This window comes from Bufo gargarizans, chromosome 6, assembly GCF_014858855.1.
Source record: "Bufo gargarizans isolate SCDJY-AF-19 chromosome 6, ASM1485885v1, whole genome shotgun sequence".
NCBI lineage: Eukaryota > Metazoa > Chordata > Amphibia > Anura > Bufonidae > Bufo > Bufo gargarizans.
The window spans coordinates 205387747-205407206 of NC_058085.1; positions in this window are offsets into that span (position 1 = coordinate 205387747).

Sequence of the window (19460 nt, forward strand, 5' to 3'; positions counted from 1 at the left end):
AATATATATCACATATATATTACACCAGTTGAAATTATTTGTTCCAAGAGCGTTTTCCCCTTTGCATAGCTGCAGTATCACAGCAGAACAGCACACAACTGCTGCACAATACAAATGCACTATAATATACTTTCTATGTTAGAACGTATATTTTAAGTATATCAGACCCCTCAGTAAATCACACCTATCGATAGCACACCTATACCAAGGACTTTTGTGGCCTTATTAGCTAGCGTTTGGTGTCCCTAACAGTCTGTCCCTGCTCCACACAGCAACCTCTTCCTACACTGGCAAGAGACTGAATATAAAATGGCAGCCAGATCGGGTTTATTTATAAGATAGCGGTATGTCCATGTGCTGAAACATCTCAATAGGCTGTCCTGTACCACCTGATGGATGTGTCATGGATCAAAGTTCTTAACAATGTAAAAGAATATGGTGCCGGCGGACATCTCCATATGTTTGCCCATTCGGCGAACCGCGAACGAGCAAAGTTCGCCGTTAAACGACCGCCGGGCGAACCGCAAGACCATCTCTATTCTCCACCTCCTACCCCAAGTATATCCCTTTATTGCTTCAGAGCCTAACCCTGGGGAATGGCAGTATCCAGGTAGGAGCACCGTGACACACACAGAAAACTATTAAGTCCACACCACATAACTCGACATTCCTATAAAACCTGGGACACAATCAGTCCTGAGGGGGTGGATGTTGCAGTAATACACTGCTGACAAATGGTTATGGGATGAACTAATTGATACTAGTATAATTTATGTCAGAATTCCATTGCCAGAGTACAGACTGTGGAAAAAAGCTATTAACTTGCTTATGGCACCTACTAGATATGGAAACACCAAAGAGCTGAAGAAATTTCAAGCATCTCTGCAAATTCTCTGCGCTTGTAAAGGGTGATATTCTGATCATAATACAATAAAAAATGCTTAATATTCAAACAATAACATATAATAACAACCTATTGTACTGCTGATAGATTTAAAGGAAACTTCACTTTAAATACTGTGGGGCACATTTATTAAGACCAGTGTTTTAGACGTTGGTCTTAATAAAGCCCTAAGCTGGCAGTGTATCTGACAAAGTTATGAAGAGGCCCATAACGTTGGCATATCCAGCGACAGTAATTTAGAACTTCCTAGTTGTCTTACATTTATACCTTTTTCTACTCCTGAAACAGAAGTAGAAAATGGTAAATGAGACGGGCCTGCCAGCCCTGCCCCTTCCCGCCCACACCATGTCCACTTTTTTAGACCCGGCGGCGCGAGTGGGGCGAAGTTGCAGATAGACGTGTAACTAACCTTTGCGCCGCACTCTGCGCCGCACTCTGCGCATGAAATATGCAGAATATAGGCATAATTCTGTATTGATTTCCATGTTTTTGGGTCTAATACACATTTTTACTAAAAGGTTTTTAGTTTAAAAAAGTGTATTTGGTTTGTCTTCTACCGCTGCAATATTTCTTCTATATAGTAGCCCTACAAAGCTTTTGTGCACTAAATCCATCAGATTTACCTTCTGGCAGCTCTGTCACCCCTCTGAACTCTGCTGAACTCCCTTCCAAGGTGATTTATACACAGATCAAAGTTAAGCTTTGACCTCAGCCAGGGCTAGAGGTGTGCTGGAGAGCAAGCCATCAGACCTCCAACAGATTTATCACTGAACAGCTTTCTGTAGCTATATAGTGTGAATATTGTAGAAACTAAACTGTGAACAATTTGTAATAAATGCATACAAAAAAAAAAAAAAAATAGCCCCCAAAACATAGAAATCAATAATAAAACTGGCTCTTAAAAGGGTTGGCCATCATAAGAAAAAAAAAAAATGTCCCAGACAATAACTACTGTAAAGCCAAGAGGTATTTGTATCATGGCAGATATACTGTGTACATATATACCGTATAATTTTTTTAATGTGTTCCGTATAGCATGCTCCCATTGAAGAGCTGTCTCGGACAGATGGTCAGATGGTCCTTTAAACACACAGAGATTTTTTGCTATACACACTAACTATTGGTCTGATTGGACAGAAATTGGTCAGATAATTTTTTGGTGTAATGCAGCCATCAATTCTTCTGTCAAATAACTACATACAGTAGATACATTAACATAATGATAACAATCCCCCATTCCTAGTATTGAATATATATATATATATATATATATATATATATATATACAGTACAGACCAAAAGTTTGGACACACCTTCTCATTCAAAGAGTTTTCTTTATTTTCATGACTATGGAAATTGTAGATTCACACTGAAGGCATCAAAACTATGAATTAACACATGTGGAATTATATACAGTACATAACAAAACAGTGTGAAACAACTGAAAATATGTCATATTCTAGGTTCTTCAAAGTAGCCACCTTTTGCTTTGATTACTGCTTTGCACACTCTTGGCATTCTCTTGATGAGCTCCAAGAGGTAGTCACCTGAAATGGTTTTCACTTTACAGGTGTGCCCTGTCAGGTTTAATAAGTGGGATTTCTCGCCTTATAAATGGGGTTGGGACCATCAGTTGCGTTGAGGAGAAGTCAGGTGGATACACAGCTGATAGTCCTACTGAATAGACTGTTAGAATTTGTATTATGGCAAGAAGAAAACAGCTAAGTAAAGAAAAACGAGTGTCCATCATTACTTTAACCGCTTGCCGCCACGCTAACGCCGAAAGGCGTCATCGCGGCGGCTCTCCCAGGCTACGCTAACGCCAATAGGCGTCATCTCGCGTGAGCCGAGATTTCCTGTGAACGCGCGCACGCAGGCGCGCGCGTTCACAGGAACGGAAGGTAAGCGAGTGGATCTCCAGCCTGCCAGCGGCGATCGCTCGCTGGCAGGCTCGAGGTGTGATTTTTTTAACCCCTAACAGGTATATTAGACGCTGTTTTGATAACAGCGTCTAATATACCTGCTACCTGGTCCTCTGGTGGTCCCTTTTGTTAGGATCGACCACCAGAGGACTCAGGTAGCTCACTAAAGTAGCACCAAACACCACTACACTACACTACACCCCCCCTGTCACTTATTAACCCTTTATAAACCACTGATCAGCCCATATAGACTCCCTGATCACCCCCCTGTCATTGATCACCCCCCTGTAAGGCTCCATTCAGAGGTCCGTATGATTTTTACGGATCCACGGATACATGGATCGGATCCGCAAAACGCATACGGACGTCTGAATGGAGCCTTACAGGGGGGGTGATCAATGACAAGGGGGTGATCACGCATATAGACTTCCTGATCACTTCCCTGTCATTGATCACCCCCCTGTCATTGATCACCCCCCTGTAAGGCTCCATTCAGACGTCCGTATGATTTTTACGGATCCACTGATACATGGATCGGATCCGCAAAACACATGTGAACGTCTGAATGGAGCCTTACAGGGGGGTGATGAATGACAGAGGAGTGTTTACCCATATAGACTCCCTGATCACCTCCGTCATTGATCACACCCCTGTAAGGCTCCATTCAGACGTCCGTATGATTTTTACGGATCCACGGATACATGGATCGGATCCGCAAAACACATGCGGACGTCTGAATGGAGCCTTACAGGGGGGTGATCAATGACAGAGGGGTGATCACCCATATAGACTTCCTGATTATCCCCTGTCATTGATCACCCCCCTGTAAGGCTCCATTCAGACGTCCGTATGATTTTTACGGATACATGGATCGGATCCGCAAAACACATACGGACGTCTGAATGGAGCCTTACAGGGGGGTGATCAGTGACAGGGGGGGTGATCACCCCATATACACTCCCTGATCACCCCCTGTCATTGATCACCCCCTGTCATTGATCACCCCCCTGTCATTGATCACCCCCCTGTAAGGCTCCATTCAGACGTCCGTATGATTTTTTACGGATACATGGATCGGATCCGCAAAACACATGCGGACATCTGAATGGAGCCTTACAGGGGGGTGATCAATGACAGAGGGGTGATCACCCATATAGACTCCCTGATCACCTCCGTCATTGATCACCCCCCTGTAAGGCTCCATTCAGACGTCCGCATGTGTTTTGCGGATCCGATCCATGTATCCGTGGATCCGTAAAAAATCATACGGACGTCTGAATGGAGCCTTACAGGGGGGTGATCAATGACGGAGGTGATCAGGGAGTCTATATGGGTGATCACCCCTCTGTCATTGATCACCCCCCTGTAAGGCTCCATTCAGACGTCCGCATGTGTTTTGCGGATCCGATCCATGTATCCGTGGATCCGTAAAAAATCATACGGACGTCTGAATGGAGCCTTACAGGGGGGTGATCAATGACGGAGGTGATCAGGGAGTCTATTTGGGTGATCACCCCTCTGTCATTGATCACCCCCCTGTAAGGCTCCATTCAGACGTCCGCATGTGTTTTGCGGATCCGATCCATGTATCAGTGGATCCGTAAAAATCATACGGATGTCTGAATGGAGCCTTACAGGGGGGTGATCAATGACAGGGGGTGATCACCCCATATAGATTCCCTGATCACCCCCCTGTCATTGATCACCCCCTGTAAGGCTCCATTTAGACATTTTTTTGGGCACAAGTTAGCGGAAATTTTTTGTTTGTTTTTGTTTTTTCTTACAAAGTCTCATATTCCACTAACTTGTGTCAAAAAATAAAATCTCACATGAACTCACCATACCCCTCACGGAATCCAAATGCGTAATTTTTTTTAGACATTTATATTGCAGACTTCTTCTGACGCTGTAGGGCCCCTAAAATGCCAGGGCAGTATAAGTACCCCACATGTGACCCCATTCCGGAACAAAGACACCCCAAGGTATTCCATGAGGGGCATATTGAGTCCATAAAAGATTTAAATTTTTGTCCCAAGTTAGCGGAAAGGGAGACTTTGTGGCAAAATACAAAAAAAATCAATTTCTGCTAACTTGTGCCAAAAAAAAAAAAAATTCTAGGAACTCGCCATGCCCCTCACGGAATACCTTAGGGTGTCTTCTTTCCAAAATGGGGTCACATGTGGGATCCAAATGTCTAAAAATGCCCTCCTAAAAGGAATTTGGGCCGCTTTGCGCATCTAGGCTGCAAAAAAGTGTCACACATGTGGTATCGCCGTACTCAGGAGAAGTTGGGGAATGTGTTTTGGGGTGTCATTTTACATATACCCATGCTGGGTGAGATCAATATCTTGGTCAGATGCCAACTTTGTATAAAAAAATGGGAAAAGTTGTCTTTTGCAGAGATATTTCTCTCACCCAGCATGGGTATATGTAAAATGACACCCCAAAACACATTCCCCAACTTCTCCTGAGTACGGCGATACCAGATGTGTGACACTTTTTTGCCGCCTAGGTGGGCAAAGGGGCCCACATTCCAAAGAGCACCTTTCAGATTTCACAGGTCCTTTTTTACACATTTTGATTTCAAACTACTTACCACACATTAGGGCCCCTAGAATGCCAGGGCAGTATAACTACTCCACAAGTGACCCCATTTTGGAAAGAAGACACCCCAAGGTATTCCGTGAGGGGCATGGCGAGTTCCTAGAATTTTTTATTTTTTGTCACAAGTTAGCGGAAAATTATGATTTTTTTTATTTTATTTTTTTCCTTACAAAGTCTCATATTCCACTAACTTGTGACAAAAAATAAAAAATTCTAGGAACTCGCCATGCCCGTCACGGAATACCTTGGGGTGTCTTCTTTCCAAAATGGGGTCACTTGTGGGGTAGTTATACTGCCCTGGCAATTTAGGGGCCTAATGTGTGCGAAGTAGTTTGAAATCAAAATCTGTAAAAAATGGCCGGTGAAATCCTAAAGGTGCTCTTTGGAATGTGGGTCCCTTTGCCCACCTAGGCTGCAAAAAAGTGTCACACATCTGGTATTGCCGTACTCAGGAGAAGTTGGGCAATTCGTTTTGGGGTGTCATTTTACATATACCCATGCTGGGTGATATAAATATCTTGGTCAAATGCCAACTATGTATAATAAAATGGGAAAAGTTGTCTTTTGCCAAGATATTTCTCTCACCCAGCATGGGTATATGTAAAATGACACCCCAAAACACATTCCCCAACTTCTCCTGAGTACGGCGATACCAGATGTGTGTCACTTTTTTGCCGCCTAGGTGGGCAAAGGGGCACACATTCCAAAGAGCACCTTTCGGATTTCACAGGCCATTTTTTACACATTTTGATTTCAAACTACTAACCACACATTAGGGCCCCTAGAATGCCAGGGCAGTATAACTACCCCACAAGTGACCCCATTTTGGAAAGAAGACACCCCAAGGTATTTCGTGATGGGCATAGTGAGTTCATGGAAGTTTTTATTTTTTGTCACAAGTTAGTGGAATATGAGACTTTGTAAGAAAAAAAAAATAATAATAATAAATCATCATTTTCCGCTAACTTGTGACAAAAAATAAAAAGTTCTATGAACTCACTATGCCCATCAGCGAATACCTTAGGGTGTCTACTTTCCAAAATGGGGTCATTTGTGGGGGTTTTCTACGGTCTGGGCATTGTAGAACCTCAGGAAACATGACAGGTGCTCAGAAAGTCAGAGCTGCTTCAAAAAGCGGAAATTCACATTTTTGTACCATAGTTTGTAAACGCTATAACTTTTACCCAAACCATTTTTTTTTTACCTAAACATTTTTTTTAATCAAAGACACGTAGAACAATAAATTTAGCGAAAAATTTATATATGGATGTCGTTTTTTTTGCAAAATTTTACAACTGAAAGTGAAAAATTTCATTTTTTTGCAAAAAAATCGTAAAATTTCGATTAATAACAAAAAAAGTAAAAATGTCAGCAGCAATGAAATACCACCAAATGAAAGCTCTATTAGTGAGAAGAAAAGGAGGTAAAATTAATTTGGGTGGTAAGTTGCATGACCGAGCAATAAACCGCTAAAGTTGTGGAGTGCCGATTTGTAAAAAAGGGCCTGGTCACTAGGGGGGTATAAACCTGTGGTCCTTAAGTGGTTAAGAAATGAAGGTCAGTCAGTCCGAAAAATTGGGAAAACTTTGAAAGTAAGGACTATTTGACCATGAAGAAAAATGATGGGGTGCTGCGCCAGATGACCTGGCCTCCACAGTCACCGGACCTGAACCCAATCGAGATGGTTTGGGGTGAGCTGGACTGCAGAGTGAAGGCAAAAGGGCCAACAAGTGCCTTTTTTGTTATGTATATAATTCCACATGTGTTAATTCATAGTTTTGATGCCTTCATAGTCATGAAAATAAAGAAAATTCTTTGAATGAGAAGGTGTGTCCAAACTTTTGGTCTGTACTGTATATATGTATACTGTGACACAGTGAGGGGTTGTCTCTGGCAAGGCAGGTATTTTCCTCCCAGCATGTGCAGCTGGGCTGGTTTCCAGCCAGGTGAGGTCAAATACCGGACCTGAGTTTAAGTGCCGTTCCGGGTTTTGGCAGCACTGGCTGTCCTTCAATAGGCAGCTGGGCTCAGCACAGATGTCTCTGTTTTTTGGATCTGAGGCCTTGTGCCGTGCTGGAGGGCTGAGAGCCGCACGCTGGGGAAACAGGCCCCAAAACAAAATGTGAGCAGAGGTATAATGTCTCTCCCCAATATATCTCAAAACACAATGTGAGCCGGGTATACAACTAAAACGTAACTTTTACTTTTATTGATTAAAAGGTAGACAACTAAAAAGACAGTGAGTAAACAATCAAAAACACCATGTCCTGAGGTTGCAATATTTGGGCAAAAAAGGAATGATCTTACCACATTCAGAAGTATTTAGGTCAACCTCAGTTGTGTGGCATGAAAGTCCAAATGTTCGATGACACAAGTGACCAGTGCTCATGATGTCCGTGGCAGTCAGAAATCTCCTAATTAGCCCTATGCGTAGACCCTGCCTTCCAGAGGGTCAGGGAACTAATTAGCACCTGCTTACAGACACAGAGCACCTGCCCCAACAGGGGCGACCCCATATGGAACCTTTCCCTATTATGGGGCCTAGTCCCTACAATTGCCCTCACTAGAATTCCATATATGCCACGTTTCATTCCGCCATCGGAACTCTTCAGGGGACTTAAGTAAAGTAAGGGGAATACTGAAAAAACTAATGGAACAAAAAACAAACACAAAAAATAGTCACTCAAACCTACACATAGTCTCCACAGAATAGACAAGGAGATAATGTATCCTCTACTTACTAGTTCAAAGTATAAGACAATTGCTTGTAGCAACAGAGTGTAGGCACGGTACGAGGTGATCTTCCTTACTTGGCGTGGGGAAGTGTCCCCTATCCACCTCTGTTTCACCGCAGGTTATGGTAAACTGGGAGAGCACGACCTAATGCGCCATCTCTCTTTTAAAATGATCCAGCGGTGTCCGCTTCCCAGGGACGTGCCTTCCTTCAGCGTGTGTTGACACGTAAGTGGAACCCACGCTGATCGTGCGTGCTCCACCTCCACCAGAAGTTCGCGTCACATGATCTCAGAGGCTGCTGGAACAAAGTGAAACACTGTGCCGGCATCGCTCATCTCCAAGCAACCAAGTGATGTCCGAACACAGTGCTCACTCGCTGTCAATGATAACTGACAGCTGTTTGACTGAGCTGAATCACTCAATAATGGATTTAAACTGACAGTTTACACACAGGTTGTTATTGATCAAAATAACCAATAACTAGAACATGGAGAGGGGGATTAACCCCTTCTAATCCGGGCCAGTTTTTGCCCTTCTGACCAGGTCATTATTTGCAAATCTGACATGTGTCACTTTATGAGCTAATAACTTTGGAACACATTTATTTATCCAAGCCATTCTGAAATTGTTTTCTCGTGACACATTGTACTTCATTATAGTCATACATTTGAGTCAATATATTTTACCTTTATTTATGAAAAAATCCCAAATTTACCAAAAATTTAATAAAATTTTCAATTTTCTAAATTTCAGTTTCTCTGCTTTTAAAACAGAAAGTGATACCTCATAAAATATTTATTACTTAACGTTCCTCATATGTCTACTTTATGTTGGCATCATTTTGTAAATGTAATTTTACTTTTTTAGGACGTTAGAAGGTTTAGAAGTTTAGAAGCAAATCTTGAAATTTTTAAGAAAATTTCCAAAACCCAATTTTTAAGGACTATTTCAGTTCTGAAGTCACTTTGTGGGGCTTACATAGTAGAAAGCCCCCATAAATGACCCATTGTAGAAACTACACCCTCAAGTTACTCAAAACTGATTTTAAAAACGTTGCTAACCCTTTAGGTGTTCAACAAGAATTAAAGGAAAATTAAGATTACATTTCTAAATTTCACTTTTTTAGCAGATTTTCCACTTTAATCCATTTTTTTCTTTAACACATCAAGGGTTAACATCCAAACAAAACTCAATATTTATTACCTTGATTCTGCGGTTTACAGAAACACCCCACATGTGGTCGTAAACTGATGTAAGGGCACACGGCAGGGTGCAGCAGAAAAGAAACACCATATGGTTTTTGGAAGTAAGATTTTGCTAAACTGGTTTTTAGATGCCATGTCCCATTTGAAGCCCCCTGATGCACCCTTAACCGCCTCCGGACCGCCTAACGCAGATGTGCGGTCCGGAGGCGGCAGCGCTGCGCACAACGATGCATATACACGTCATCTCGCGAGACGCGAGATGACGCGCTATGCGGCCCGCGCATGCGCAGTTCGGGCCGGCATTTCGAAGAGGACCATTTCGTCATCAGCTTGCCAGCCAATGATCGTGGCTGGCAAGCTGATGATTTTCAAAAAATCCAATCACAGAGCCAGATAACAGATCATATTTGTAAATATCATCTGTTATATGGCTGCCTGCTCCTCTGCTGGTTCTTTTCATCGTTGGATCCAGCAGAGGAGCAGGCTACACAGTGAGTACACCAAACAGCACACTTTAGCCCCAGATCACCCCCCTGAACCCCAATTAACCCTTTGATCACCCCTTTGTCAATCACTAGTGAAAGGAAAAAAGTGATCAGTGTAAACTGTCACTTTTTTTTTTCACTGGTATTGACCGTTAGGTTTTAGGTATAGTTTAGGCCCCTTGGTTAGGTAGTTAGCGATCAGTTAGCGCCCAGCCCACCGCACCGCAGTCCGTTATTCGCTGATTAGCGTATCGCTAATCAGCATTTGTACTTTTATAGTATCTGGAAGTGATCAAAACTGATCACGGTCAGATCTATAATTGTATTAGTGTCACTTTAGTTCGCCCTCCACCCAAAACGCAGTGTTTGCCCGATCAGGCCTGATCGGTCGCCCACACGTGCGTTCACCCACGCCCGCCCCACCGCAGTGACAAAAAAAATTTTTTTTTTGATCACTGCACAATCACTTTACACGCACTGCGGCGATAAAAAAATCAGTTTTGATATTTTTTATCAACCGCAGCGGCCTCCGGTACTTCGCTAGCCTCCCCTTTGTAAGACAGGCTTGCTTTTTTTTTCTTGGGTAGTCTCAGGGAATACCCCTAAATTTAGTTGCCCAAAATGTCAAACAGGGGGTATTCCTCTGAAGAGGCCTACAGGCTTCTGACCCAGTCGGATGAGGAGTGGGAACCCTCATCTGATGAATCCAGCGGGTCAGAATACGAACCTGTAGAAAGCAGTGGCTCTCTGACCCAAAGTTCGGACGAGGAGGCTGAGGTCCCTGATACCACCAGGCGTACCCGGCCCCGTGTCGCTAGACCACAGGTTGCGCAGGATCCGCTTCAAGAGCAGCAGAGTGGGGCTGGTGCTGTCGGATTACGTGGTGAGGCATACACCAGCAGCCCAGCCCTCCCTGGACCTAGTACCAGCACTGCCGTACAACCTGGTGAAGTAGCGAGCACCAGAAGGGCAGTTGAAGCTGGTACGGTGGCACGTGCAGTAGTGACCCCGTCGCAGCCACCGCAAAGACGTGCCCGTAGAGCCCCTAGAATCCCTGAGGTGCTGGCAAACCCTGATTGGCAGTCCCCAACTTCAGCCGCACCTGTAGTTTTCCCTTTCACTGCCCAGTCTGGAGTTCGGGTTGAGACAGCTCAGATCGGTTCGGCCCTGGGATTTTTTGAGCTGTTCTTGACTGCGGAGCTCTTAGACATAGTTGTGGCCGAAACAAACAGGTATGCCACACAATTTATCACCGCTAACCCGGGAAGCTTTTATGCCCAGCCTTTCCGGTGGAAACCAGTCCAAGTTTCCAAAATTAAAACTTTTCTGGGCCTCCTCCTCAACATGGGCCTGACAAAAAAGCATGAATTGCGGTCATATTGGTCCACGAACCCAATTCATCACATGCCCATGTTCTCTGCTGCTATGTCCATGGCACGTTTTGAGGCCATCCTGCGTTTCCTGCACTTTAGTGACAACACCGCCTCCCGTCCCAGAGGCCACCCTGCTTTTGACCGGCTCCACAAAATTCGGCCCCTCATAGACCATTTCAACCAGAAATTTGCAGATTTGTATACCCCAGAGCAAAACATCTGCGTAGACGAGTCCCTGATACATTTTACCAGGGCGCCTTGGCTTCAAACAATACATCCCAAGCAAGCGCGCCCGGTATGGGGTCAAATTGTATAAGCTCTGTGAAAGGGCCACAGGCTATACCCACAAATTTCGGATCTATGAGGGAAAAGATCAGACCCTGGAGCCGGTCGGTTGCCCTGACTACCTGGGGAGCAGTGGGAAGACAGTTTGGGACTTGGTGTCACCCTTATTCGGCAAGGGGTACCATCTTTATGTGGACAATTTTTACACAAGTGTGGCCCTCTTTAGGCATTTGTTTCTAGAACGGATTGGCGCCTGTGGTACCGCGCGAACTAGTCGCGCGGGCTTCCCCCAACGGCTCAGTTACCACCCGTCTTGCAAGGGGGCAGAAGGCCGCACTGTGTAACGAAGAACTGCTCGCGGTGAAATGGAGAGACAAGCGTGACGTTTACATGCTCTCCTCCATTCACGCAGACACGACAATACAAATTGAGCGAGCAACCCGTGTCATTGAAAAGCCCCTCTCAGTCCACGACTATAACCTTCACATGGGAGGGGTGGACTTCAATGACCAGATGTTGTCTCCGTATTTAGTTTCCCGACGCACCAGACGCTGGTATAAGAAGGTGTCTGTATATTTAATTCAATTGGCTCTGTATAATAGTTTTGTTCTCTACAGTAAGGCTGGGAGAACTGGATCCTTCCTCAAATTTCAGGAAGAGATCATCGAGAACCTCCTGTACCCAGGAGGTTCCGTGGCCCCATCCACCAGTGTAGTTAGCCGTCTACACGAGCGACATTTCCCCAATGTCGTTCCTGGTACCTCAACCCAACCGTCACCCCGAAAAAGATGTTGTGTCTGTAGCAGGAGTGGAATAAGGCGTGACACCCGCTATTTCTGTCCTGACTGTCCTGACCACCCTGCCCTATGCTTTGGAGAGTGTTTCCGGAAGTACCACTCACAGGTACACTATTAGCATAGGGATCATCTCACCAGGACAGGCACACAGGGCTATTAGGGCCCATTCACTCACACAGTTGCTGCAAACGTCTCCTTTCACCTGGGACAAAGTGCATAACGCACTTCGCCACATCTTTGGGCGATTTGCGCTTTGCACATTGACCCATGGGGAAGGAGAAGTTTGTTCTATAAAGGTAAAAAAAAAAAAAAAAAAAAAAAAAAAAAACACCAGTAAGCAAAAAGGTTAATGTTGAGTTAAAAAAGTTAAAGTTTATATGTTCTGTTGCAAAGTTAATAAAATTATTGCGTTGCGGCCTGTTTTTTTTTTTTTTTTTTACCTTCCAGGTGGACCAACCGATCGATTAGCTGCAGCACTGATGTGCATTCTGACAGAAGCATTGCGCTGCTGTCAGATTACACGCAAGTCGGTGTATGCGGCGCTGCAAGACGAGATTTTCTCCTTTGCAGTAACAGATACGTTTGCCGAGGCATACGAGCTGAGGAGGAGGCGGCGTTCCTATGCTTTGGCAAACACTTTGTATATACCGTATATTATACAAAAAAAAAATAAAAAAATCCCGGCAATGATTTATTCATCCACATCGATTGATGTGAATGGAGAAATCTGGTTTGCCAGGGCATACGAGCTAAGTGGTTATGGATGTAGGGCGGAGCTCCTATGTCCTGGCAGACGCCTTTCCCCTGCATTTTTTTTTTGGCAGAGATTTTTTCATCCACATTGATCGATGTGAATGAAGAAATCTGTGCCGTTCATTTTTTTCTTTCAGCCCAGAGGCTGAACGGAAAAAAAAATCTCATTACCTGTATGCTCAATATAAGGAGAATAGCAGAAACTCCTAATGCTGGCCATACATGTAATGATTGCAGAGACCCTCAAATGCCAGGGCAGTACAAACACCCCACAACTGACCCCATTTTGGAAAGAAGACACCCCAAGGTATTTGCTGAGGGGCATATTGAGTCCATGAAAGATTTAAATTTTTGTCCTAAGTTAGCGGAAAGTGAGACTTTGCGAGAAAAAACAAAAAAGAAATCAATTTCCGCTAACTTATGCGAAAAAGAAAAATGTCTATGAACTTGCCAGGCCCCTCATTGGATACCTTGGGGTGTCTTCTTTCCAAAGTGGGGTCAGATGTGGGGTATTTATACTGCCCTGGCTTTTTAGGGGCCCAAAAGCGTGAGAAGAAGTCTGGGATCCAAATGTCTAAAAATGCCCTCCTAAAAGGAATTTGGGCACCTTTGCGCATCTAGGCTGCAAAAAAGTGTCACACATCTGGTATCGCCGTACTCAGGAGAAGTTGGGGAATGTGTTTTGGGGTGTCATTTTACATATACCCATGCTGGGTGAGATAAACATCTTGATCAAATGCCAACTTTGTATAAAAAATTTGGAAAAGTTGTCTTTTGCCAGGATATTTCTCTCACCCAGCATGGGTATATGTAAAATGACACCCCAAAACACATTCCCCAACTTCTCCTGAGTACGGCGATACCAGATGTGTGACACTTTTTTGCAGCCAAGGTGGGCAAAGGGGCACATATTCCAAAGTGCACCTTTCGGATTTTGCAGGCCATTTTTTACACATTTTGATTGCAAAGTACTTCTCACACATTTGGGGCCCTAAATTGCCAGGGCAGTATAACTACGCCACAAGTGCCCCCATTTTGGAAAGAAGACACCCCAAGGTATTCCGTGAGGGGCATGGCGAGTTCCTAGAATTTTTTATTTTTTGTCGCAAGTTAGTGGAATATGAGACTTTGTAAGGAAAAAAGAGAAAAAAAAAATCATCATTTTCCGCTAACTTGTGACAAAAAAAATAAAATTCTAGGAACTCGCTGTGCCCCTCACGACATACCTTGGGGTGTCTTCTTTCCAAAATGGGGTCACTTGTGGCGTAGTTATACTGCCCTGGCAATTTAGGGGACCATATGTGTGAGAAGTACTTTGCAATCAAAATGTGTAAAAAATGGCCTGCAAAATCCGAAAGGTGCACTTTGGAATATGTGCCCCTTTGCCCACCTTGGCAGCAAAAAAGTGTGACACATCTGGTATCGCCATACTCAGGAGAAGTTGGGGAATGTGTTTTGGGGTGTCATTTTACATATACCCATGCTGGGTGAAAAAAATATCTTGGTCAAATGCCAACTTTGTATAAAAAAATGGGAAAAGTTGTATTTTGCCAAGATATTTCTCTCACCCAGCATGGGTATATGTAAAATAACACCTCAAAACACATTCCCCAACTTCTCCTGAGTACGGCGATACCAGATGTGTGACACTTTTTTGCTGCCAAGGTGGGCAAAGGGGCACATATTCCAAAGTGCACCTTTCGGATTTCACAAGTCATTTTTTACACATTTTGATTGCAAAGTTCTTCTCACACATTTGGGCCCCTAAATTGCCAGGGCAGTATAACTACCCCACAAGTGACCCCATTTTGGAAAGAAGACACCCCAAGGTATTCTGTGAGGGGCATGGTGAGTTCCTAGAATTTTTTATTTTTTGTCGCAAGTTAGTGGAATATGAGACTTTGTAAGAAAAAAATAAAAAATCATCATCATTTTCCGCTAACTTGTGACAAAAAATAAAAAGTTCCATGAACTCACTATGCCCATCAGCGAATACCTTAGGGTGTCTACTTTCCGAAATGGGGTCTTTTGTGGGGTTTTTCTACTGTTTGGGCATTGTAGAACCTCAGGAATCATGACAGGTGCTCAGAAAGTCAGAGCTGCTTCAAAAAGCGGAAATTCACATTTTTGTACCATAGTGTGTAAACGCTATAACTTTTACCCAAACCATTTTTTTTTTTTTTGCCCAAACATTTTTTTTAATCAAAGACATGTAGAACAATAAATTTGGCGAAAAATTTATATATGGATGTCGTTTTTTTTTGCAAAATTTTACAGCTGAAAGTGAACAATGTCATTTTTTTGCAAAAAAATCGTTACATTTTGATTAATAACAAAAAAAGTAAAAATGTCAGCAGCAATTAAATACCACCAAATGAAAGCTCTATTAGTGAGAAGAAAAGGAGGTAAAATTCATTTGGGTGGTAAGTTGCATGACCGAGCGATAAACGGTCAAAGGAGTGTAGTGCCGAAGTGTAAAAAGTGCTCTGGTCATGAAGGGGGTTTCAGCTAGCGGGGCTGAAGTGGTTAAAGTAGAAACTCCCAAAAAGTGACCCCATTTGGGAAACTAGGGAATAAGGTGCCAGTTTTATTGGTACAATTTTTGGGAACATATGATTTTTTGATCATTCATTAATGATGGTTAGGTCAATGATATTTTTATAGAGCAGATTATTATGGACTTGGCAATACCTAAAATGTATACTTTTTCTTATTTAAGTTTTACACAATAATAGCATTTTTTAAACCAAAAAATGATGTTTTAGGCTGGGTTCACACGGGCATCACTTTTTGGCTCAGGATGCGTCCTGGGTGCATTGCGGCAAATCCACGCGAGTAGGTACCCAATTGCAGTCAGTTGTTCCGTTGTTCAGTTTTTTTCGCTGGGTGCAATTAGTTTTGCACACGTGTCATAAAAAACTAAATGTGGTACCCATACCCGAACTTCTTCACTGAAGTTCAGGTTTGGGTTCGGTGTTGTGTTGATGCAATTATTTTCCCTTATAACATGGTTATAAGGGAAAATAATAGCATTCTTTAATACAGAATGCTTAGTAGAAGGTCAATTGAGGGATAAAAAATAAAAAATAAATTAACTCACCTCCTCCAATTGATCACATAGCTGCCGGTCTCCTGTTCTTTCTTCAGGACCTGTCAAAGGACCTGTGGTGACGTCACTGAGCTCATCACATGGTCCAATCACATGGTCCATCACCACGGTGATGGACCATGTGATTGGACCATGTGATGTGACGTCCCCATAGAGGTGAGTTAATTTTTTTCAATTTTTTAACCCTCAATTGACCTTATACTAAGCATTCTGTATTAAAGAATGCTATTATTTTCCCTTATAACCATGTTATAAGGGAAAATAATACAGTGAATAGACTGTCATCTTAGCAAACATGCGTGAAAATCGCACTGCATCCGCACTTGCTTTTGGATGCTTGCGATTTTCACGCAGCCCCATTCACTTCTATGGGGCCTGCGTTGCATGAAAAACACACAGTATAGAGCATGCTGCGATTTCCACGCAACGCACAAGTGATGCGTGAAAATCACTCCCCGTGTGCACAGCCCCATAGAAATGAATGGGTCCGGATTCAGTGCAGGTGCAATGCGTTTACCTCACGGATTGCACCCACACGGAAATGTCGTCCGTGTGAACCCAGCCTTAGTGTCTCCATAGTCTGGGAGCCATAGCTTTTTTTATTTTTTGACCGATTGTCTTAGGAAGTGTCTAATTTTTTGTGGGATGAGGGGACGGATTGATTGGAACTTATTTTGGGGGGCATACGCCTTTTTGATCACTTGGTGTTGCAATTTTTGTGATGTAAGATGACAAAAATGGCTTTTTTGACACAGTTTTTACATGTTTTTATATAGCAGGTTGTTACGGATGCGGCAAAATCTAATATGACTACTTTTTATATTTTTTCACTTTAGCACAATAATAGCAGTTTTGAAGAAAAAAAAAACATATTTTAGTGTCTCCGTTGTCCAGAGTCATAGTAACATAGTACATAAGGCCGAAAAAAGACATTTGTCCATCCAGTTCGGCCTGTCATCCTGCAAGTTGATCCAGAGGAAGGCAAAAAAAGCTGTGAGGTAGAAGCCAATTTTCCTCACTTAGGGAATAAAAAATTCCTTCCCGAATCAGGCAATCAGAATAACTCCCTGGATCAACGATCCCTCTCGAGTAGCTATATCCTGTAATATTATTACACTCCAGAAATACATCCAGGCCCCTTTTGAATTCCTTTATTGTACTCACCATCACCACCTCCTCAGGCAGAGCGTTCCATAGTCTCTCTGCTCTTACCGTAAAGAATCCTCTTCTATGTTTGTGTACAAACCTTCTTTCCTCTTGATGCAGTCACAGTCCTGGGGATAAACAGATGATGCAATAGATCTCTGTACCAACCCCTGAGGGGAGGTCTAATCTTTCAGTGTACTGTAGTTGCCCCATTCCAGTTATTACTTTAGTTACCCTCCTCTGGACCCTCTCCAGCTCTGCTATGTCTGCCTTGTTCAGTGGAGCCCAGAATTGTACACAGTACTCCATGTGTGGTCTGACTAATGATTTGCAAAGTGGTAGGACTATGTTCTCATCACGGGCATCTATGCCCCTTTTGATGCAACCCATTATCTTATTGGCCTTGGCAGCAGCTGCCTGACACTGGTTTCTACAGCTTAGTTTGCTGTTTATTAAAATTCCTAGATCCTTTCCATGTCAGTGTTACCGAGTGTTTTACCATTTAGTATGTTTGGGTGACTTGCATTATTCCTTCCCATGTGCATAACTTTACATTTGTCAGTGTTAAACCTCATCTGCCACTTATCTGCCCAAGCCTGCAATCTATCCAGATCCCTCTGTAGTAGTATACTGTCCTCTTCACTGTTAATTACTTTACACAGTTTAGTGTCATCTGCGGAAATGTATATTTTACTATGCAAGCCTTCTACAAGATCATTAATAAATATATTGAAGAGAATAGGGCCCAATACTGACCCCTGAGGTACTCCACTAGTGACAGTGACCCAATCTGAGTATGTACCGTTAATAACCACCCTCTTTTTTCTATCATTGAGCCAGTTACTTACCCACTTACAGACGTTTTCTCCCAGTCCGAGCATTCTCATTTTATATACTAACCTTTTATGTGGTACAGTGTCAAATGCTTTGGAGAAGTCCAGATACACAACATCCATTGATTTGCCGCTGTCCCTCACGAAGCCATGCTGATATGTCATTATTTGCTTATTTCCGTTAAGATGCTCTAACATAGCATCCCTCAGAAAACCTTCAAACAGTTTACCAACAACAGATGTTAAACTTACCGGCCTATAGTTTCCAGGCTCTGTTTTTGGACCCTTTTTGAATATTGGCACCACATTTGCCATGCGCCAATCCTGTGGGACATTCCCTGTCAGTATAGAATCTGCAAATATCAAAAATAAGGGTCTGGCTATGACATTACTTAATTCCCTTAGGATACGGGGGTGTATGCCATCCGGTCCTGGCGATTTTTCTATTTTAATCTTTTTAAGTTGCTGTTGTACTTCTTCCTGGGTCAGACAGGACACTTTTAATGGGGAATTTATTTCAACATTCAGCATTTCATCTGACAGTTTATTTTCCTCAGTGAATACATTGGAGAAAAAAATATTTAACAGCTTTGCTTTCTCCTCGTCGCTCTCTGCGACTCCCCCCTCGTTACTCTTTAAAGGGCCGACACCTTCAGATTTATACTTTTTAGCATTTATATAATTGAAGAACATTTTAGGGTTAGTTTTACTCTCTTTGGCAATTAATCTCTCGGTCTCTAGTTTGGCCGCTTTTATTTGTTTTTTACATGTTCTATTTTTTTCCTTATAGTTTTTCAGTGCTTCTGTGCTACCCTCCCGTTTTAGTGTTTTATATGCTTTCTTTTTGTCATTTATTGCTTTCTTTACAGTTCTGTTTATCCACATTGGTTTCTTTTTGTTCCTTAACCTTTTATTCCCATACGGTATGTACCTCTCACAATGAGATTTTAGGATGCTTTTAAAGATATCCCATTTTGTGGCTGTATTTTTATTTGTGAGGACTTTATCCCATTTAGTTAGGCCTATGGCCTCTCTTAGTTGGCTAAATTTAGCTTTTTTGAAGTTTGGTATTTTTGTTCCTCCCTGTAGAAACGCTCTTTTGAATGACAATTGGAAGGTTATTACTTTATGGTCACTATTTCCCAGGTGTCCCCCAACCTGGACGTCTGTTGTTCTGTCAGGTCTATTGGTTAATACTAAGTCCAGTATGGCCGTCCCTCTAGTCGGGTCCTGAACAAGTTGGGAGAGGTAATTGTCTTTGGTTATTGCCAAGAACCTGTTTCCTTTTATGAGAAATACAAGTTTCAG